Source organism: Fukomys damarensis, unplaced genomic scaffold (assembly GCF_012274545.1).
Source record: "Fukomys damarensis isolate Sample0158 unplaced genomic scaffold, DMR_v1.0_HiC HiC_scaffold_37, whole genome shotgun sequence".
NCBI lineage: Eukaryota > Metazoa > Chordata > Mammalia > Rodentia > Bathyergidae > Fukomys > Fukomys damarensis.
Genome location: NW_022900949.1, coordinates 58,905,954 through 58,912,192, shown reverse-complemented (window position 1 = coordinate 58,912,192; position 6,239 = coordinate 58,905,954). Strand labels below are relative to the sequence as shown.

The 6,239-nt window shown below is 37.2% G+C and overlaps 2 long non-coding RNA genes across 2 annotated transcripts in view; one reads left to right on the top strand and one right to left on the bottom strand.

The window, feature by feature from the left end:
* Window positions 1-1,631: 1,631 nt before the first annotated feature.
* On the bottom strand, window positions 1,632-4,390 carry LOC104861665. The gene is made up of 3 exons (XR_780089.2): window positions 4,319-4,390; window positions 2,572-2,635; window positions 1,632-1,847 (listed from the first exon to the last, which is right to left on the bottom strand). It is a non-coding gene; the product is annotated as an uncharacterized LOC104861665 (long non-coding RNA).
* A 381-nt stretch (window positions 4,391-4,771) lies between these two features.
* Window positions 4,772-6,239, top strand: part of LOC104861664 — a 65,283-nt gene continuing 63,815 nt past the window's right edge. The window contains exon 1 of the long non-coding RNA XR_780087.1: window positions 4,772-4,817. This is a non-coding gene — a long non-coding RNA (uncharacterized LOC104861664). The remainder of the gene's footprint in view (window positions 4,818-6,239) is intronic.

Below are 6,239 nucleotides of genomic sequence, written 5' to 3'. Positions count from 1 at the left end.
TCTGTTGGAAGGCGGGCGGCGGGGGCGCCGAAGGAAACGCAGACGGGCCCTGGGAAGAATCGGATTCATCTTTGACCAAGTACCTGCAACAGGTGGGAACTTCGGAAGAGCTGACGGTCCTTTGATGATGCCACTTCTTGAGAATTTCGTTTTAGAAAGTTGAAGAAGCTGCTTGGCCGCGAAATACTAACTTCTGGAAAGCGGGGACCTGACACAGTAATATAATGTAATTCTTTTGCGGAAAAAATGAACTCCAAGGATACCATCTTTATGAGAAACATTGTTACCAGAGGCAAAAATAAAACAAGCTACAAAAGAACGTACTTAATATTCCAGTAAAGAGTATGGGAAAGTGTTTTAAGATACATTTAAATATAATAACACCTCACAGTGCTGTGCGAAGTAGTTAGCAGCACCTTCAGTCAGAAGCAAAAGCAGGCGTTGGATGTGTTTCTGTAAGTCGAGGTAGTAAGGGGAAAGCCTACAAACTCCTTTGGGATCGCTTCTGGTTCTTTCGGGTCAGAACAAATGCAGAAAAAACGCTTAAAGTGCAAAAGTTTCTTAAACACTTCCAGAGTCAAAGGAGGGATTTTTTTTTGTTTTTAAGAAAAGGAAGCCGTGTGTTTAAAAAGTATAAACGGCAGAGTTGCCTCTGAAAAATGAAATGAAGATAGGTGCAATATTATAGGAGTCAGCTGAAGATGTTTTAATGGGAGGAAAGCCTTTTTTTTAAAAAAAGCTTAGAAGTAGGTAATATCTTTAAAGTCCTCAGTACTTTGCATACTTTCCACTAGGACTGTGGCAAACAAACTACCGGGAAATAATTTACGCTAAAGATTAACTTGAATGTAAGTTGAACGCAGATCTTAAAATACAGATGAAGTTCGTTATAAATTTGTATTCTGCCCAAACAACCATTTAATTAAAGTATTGTATGTGCATGCAACTTTAGGGTGAGATGCGAGTTGTAAAGCTGGAATATGTGTTTTCCACCATCATTGTCTTGGATTCAAGAAAGAAACTTACTAGTGAATTTTTTTTCCTCATTGAGTTTATTGGTACGTTTTAGGTATACAGTACAGTTACATTCATCATTGGGAATGAATTATTTTTTAACAGGAACTTATTGTGTAAGCACGCAAGTATGGATGAATATTTTGTACTTCTTGAAATAAATTTCATGATGAAGTTTATAGAATTGTCTATGGTTATATATTTTTGTGTCGCTCAGATACAACTAATTGTATTTGAGGAGTAAACAGCCCGAAATTCTCTGTGCAGAAAATTAAAATGAGTTTGATCAGTGTTACTGAGAGAGGTGCAACACAAGTAGGCAATAACCACATCTTGTAATTTTATTTGTTTAATGCCTGAGTGAAGTCTGTCATCCTCCCCAGACAGTAAGCTATTTGAAGTCAAAGAGAAAGGGTATTTGTTTTCGCTACTGAATACTTAATGCTCAGTAGTACTTGCCACATGATATGTACTCGGTGGCTATTTGTCAAGCACCAGAAAATGGAAGCTTTTTCAAGTGTATGTCCCTGAAATTGAAAAACAAGCCAACACTTCTTTTTAAAAATGTGTAGATTGAGTTGTTACTCCTTTAAATCACTGAATTTTATCGAAGAATACAAATGTCATGCTCATTCTAGGGTTAAAATGTAAGGAATAAACATGTTTCAGGGCAGAGCCTTCTACATGTTTAAAAGTAAAGTGATACATTTTGTAAAGACAATTATCCTTAATTATAATTTGTAGGTAATCTTGTTTGCTGGCCTAAATTCTTCAGTTGAAATTGTTGCTGCTCACTTGCCAACAGATTTACATGTTCAATGCTTCCAGTTCTCCTAAGATAGAAGATACGTAATTTATCAAAAGGATTAAGAAGTTTTTCAGGAAATTGCTAATAGCTCTAAATGCAGCTTGGTCAACTAATTGGCAAGATATGGTAGAATTAACCCTGGTTAGGAGGTTTTATTTGTTTTTTTGAGACAGTCTCACTGTGTAATTCAGGGAGGCCTTGAACTGCAAGTCATTCTTCTTCCTTAGCTTCCCAAGGTGTAAACCACCATACCTCGCACGATTTTAGAAATTTAAGTTGTCTGACTGAGGAAATAGTAAAACACAGAATCCTTAATAAGGCTGCTATGGCAAATTGCTGTACACTAGGTAGCAGCTAACATCTCAGTTCTGTAGGATATGAAGTCCATATCAAGGTGCTAGCAAATTTCATATCGACTGAGGGCTAGCTTCCTGGTTTGCAGAGAGCTGTCTTTGTATTTTCCTATGGCAGAAAGCAACCAGAGAGGGAAAGCTCTCTCGTCTCAATCTTCAAGAACAAATTAACTCCTAAAGGTCTTACCTCTTAATTTTATCACTTTGGGGAGTAGGATTTCAAGAGGAATTTGGGGGAACACAGTCTGTAAGAAACAGAATAACCAAATACATAGTTGTGACCATTGTAAAACCTATTATGCTTAGGAGACCTACTTCAAATATGTTGTTCGGTTTTAGGTAACTTCATATCGTGACTTATTTTTGGCCTATGGAAAATATCATGGAGATACTTACATTCAGTGAATCACAATGTTCTCTTAGCGTCCTGAATAAAGAAACTTTCAGTTTTGCAACAGATCTGTAAGGGAATTTATAAACTCATACATAGGGCTTGGATTGGTAAAATGTATCTCAAAAAGAAACATAATTGTTAATTATTTCACTTAATCAGTTTATTCTTACAATACATACATTAAATTGAAAATTGGGATCCCTTTATGTATAGATTTTATGGTCTCTACTGCTTTGGGAATACTTTGGATTATGTGTGATTTCAGCAAATTGTACTGGCTGAAAAAGAAATTGAGTAGCCAAATCTTACTAAAATGGAATTTGTGTTTGTTATAGTTGGGCTGGTTCCTTTCTGACAGAAAATCAAACCTTTGGAATATAGTTTGTCCCCCAAATGTTTATGTATTCATAGCTTTGTCCCTAGTGTGGTGATGTTGAGAGACCTTTAGGAGGTAGGTCATAGCAGGAATTGATTAGGTCACTCCCAGAGGAGGTTAAGGTAGTTCACCTAGAAGCCTGAGCTAATTCTTAAGAGACAGTTCTAAAAAGAGCAAACCTAGCCTCCCTCCAACCTTTGGCTGTCTTGCTATGTCATCTTTCCCTCATGCATATTCATAACCCCATCTGCCACAATTTGATGCAAGGGGTGGGGCTCATTAGAACCATCGCTGTGCTGTTTAGACTTGCAGCCTACAAAACTATGTGCTAAATAAACCTATTTTCCTCAAAAGCGACCCTGCCTCAAGTGTTTCACTGTAGTAACAACATGGACTACTACCATAATATATTTTCTCTAGAGAACAAAATCGGCCAGGTATTGGGGCACTTTGTTTCCTTTCATTGCCAGACTTTTCTGACTTATAATTTGTGGAGTCTGCAGAAACTGACTTCTTTATGTCAACTGAAGAAGGTAAGCAGGAAAGGTAAAAAATGATGAAGTAGAATTGATATTAATTTGATTTAGAGAGGAGAATCACTTAGTTTTTCTTTAGCTTGGTGGTCTTTTTAAGATTTAATTTTGATTATCTAATTGGAAAAAAATTAGAATTTTAGGTGCAACTGCCACCCCAGTACTTCTCCAGACAAGCTCCCTGCCCATTTTTGGTGGTGTTTTGTGTGTGTGTGTGTGTGTGTGTGTGTGTGTGTGTGTGTATTGAATTCAGGGCCTTGCACATGCTAGGTAAGCACTCTAACCCTGAGGTACGTCCTCGACTCTTTTAAAAAATTATTTTGATACAGTGCCTTGCTAAGTTGCCCTTGCTGCCTCCAAATTTGGGATCCTTCTGCCTCAGCCTCTGAGTAGATGGGATTGAAGACATGTGCCACCATACCCGGTTATCCCCATTTTTCTATACTTTTTATTTTTGAATAATTACAGAGTCATAGGAATTGAAAGAAAAGCAAAGGCACAAAGAGATTCCATCTTCCCCACAGCATGTCCCAGTGGTGGCATCCTATATAACTGTAGTATAATATGGTGTAGTTAGCTATCAAGGCATTTAATAATGATGTGATCCACAGCGGTTAGAGGAGAAGGAAGAGATTAGAATGTAAGTAATAAATGAAAGTATCAGGATACCTATACAGTAGAAGTAACACTACATGGGAAAGAATTACATAGTGATAGTAATTGTTACTGAATATTAAGTACTTGCTATATTTTAGGTCTACATGTATTTACATGAAGTAGTTTAGTAGTAGTATTGTTATTTGTATGTCCACTCATATATAAGAGTTATTGAGCACTTACGTTTTAGGCAGTCTTCTAACCCATTTTACACATATTAACTCATCCAATACAACAACCCTATGAGGAAAATGTATTCACTTTACAAATGAGAAAATTGAAGCAGAGAGAGGTGTATCAATTTGCTGAAGATCATACAGTAAGTGGTAAAAATGGCATTTGAACTGGGCCTAACGTGAGAGCCAGCACTCCTAATTACCATGGAGATGTATAAACTTCAGTATTAATAGTAACTTTTCAAGGTAAGTATTATTATTTCTATTTTCTTTATGAAGAGCCTCTATGAAGATTCAGTAAGGCTAAGTAACTTGCTCAAGATCCTACACAACTAGAAGGCTGCCTACGGCCAGCCCACATTATTTCTAGTTGACGTGTCTGTCTCTGGCCTATCACACATACCTCACGTGGACCTCTTAAGAAGTCTAGTTCTAGAATGTGTAAGACAATGTGGTTCTCAAACCTCAGAGTTCATCAGTCACCAGGGAAGAAGCTTAAATCCCAGGTTAGTGAACTCTATCCTCAGGACTTCTGTTTTAATAGGTCTTGGAAAGCCCCTAAAGATTTGAATCTTTAGCAAGAGCTCAGATGCCACTTATATCCTACTTCCTGGAACATCTTTCAAGAACCATGAGATCTGACCTCATAGAGATGGTTGTAAAGTAGTTTCAGCCTTACGCTAAGGACAAAGTTAAGTGTAATTAGGCATCACTCTAATAGATTATATGTGATGGAACAGCAATGCATATGTAAATCATGGTTATGGATCTCTTACTTGAAAATGTAACAAAGAGTGTTTCAAGGGCAGAATCTTCAAGCCAATGATATCCAGTTCCATAGTTGTATACAATATTTTCCTGTCTCTTCGTTTAGTTTTTCTCTTGAGTTTTCTCAGATACCATTTTCTTTATGACATTCTTCAGAAAGATTGGCTCCTTCAGGCCTATTAAGTCTATTTTGAAGTTTTTGGTGTTAGGTTGGATGTCATTAACTCCCATGGCCTTTCTAGCTCCTTGAAGACTCAGGCCTATTCCAGTCCTTTAGTCAATTTCCAGAGGTGCAGAATGTGCCTCTAATAAATACTATTCTTCTGCTCCTGAATTCCTGTTCATTTGCCAGATATGCTAGTTTACTTCTGTTAATCTCTTTCTCAGGCCCTGTCCTGAAGGTCCAGTCAGGACTGGGGTCTTCTGCCATATATGCACTGACCTCTTACAACTAACCCTGACACCGGGAAACGAAGCAGAATTGCAGACTTAGTGATCTTTATTTTTAAGTGTCCTGTTCAGGGAGATTCCTTCACAATCAAACCACTGGTTGGGGCCTGGGGACCTTGTTAATTCTCAACCCTTTATCATTTCTACTAATCGTGTTACTCAATTTCTTTAGCTGTAAACATTAGAGCTCTTTCATTCTTCATCTTTTCCTCTTGCATCCCATATTGAATCAGTGCCAAATTATATTAAGTAGAGTATCTTCATAGAGTTGCTTGAATTTGCCTCCTCTCCATTCCCAGTGCTACCATCCTCTGTCCCATGAAGATTTGTAGGATTTGTTTCATATTCATGATGTCTCAGAATAGTGAGCATAAATATTATCTAGTTCACTGGCCTATTTTTGTGCTTGACCTCTCAGTTCAACATCCCCATCAAGGGGTCTTTCCAACCTCAATGTATCTTGAGTCATAACCCATTCAGGCAATCAGTACTATTAGTACTTCTTGTCAACACGTATATAATATTAATCATTTAATAGAAAAAGTCATTGTAATACATAAAGTGTCTGTGGAGATACCACAGGTAAGTGCATTAAATAGAACTCTTCAAAAATTGTGTTTTGCATTTGTGAAAATGATAGATTCCTACCTTCAAGAATCTTACATTTAGATTATAGGTTCTGTATGTGTGTGTATGTGCATATATATATT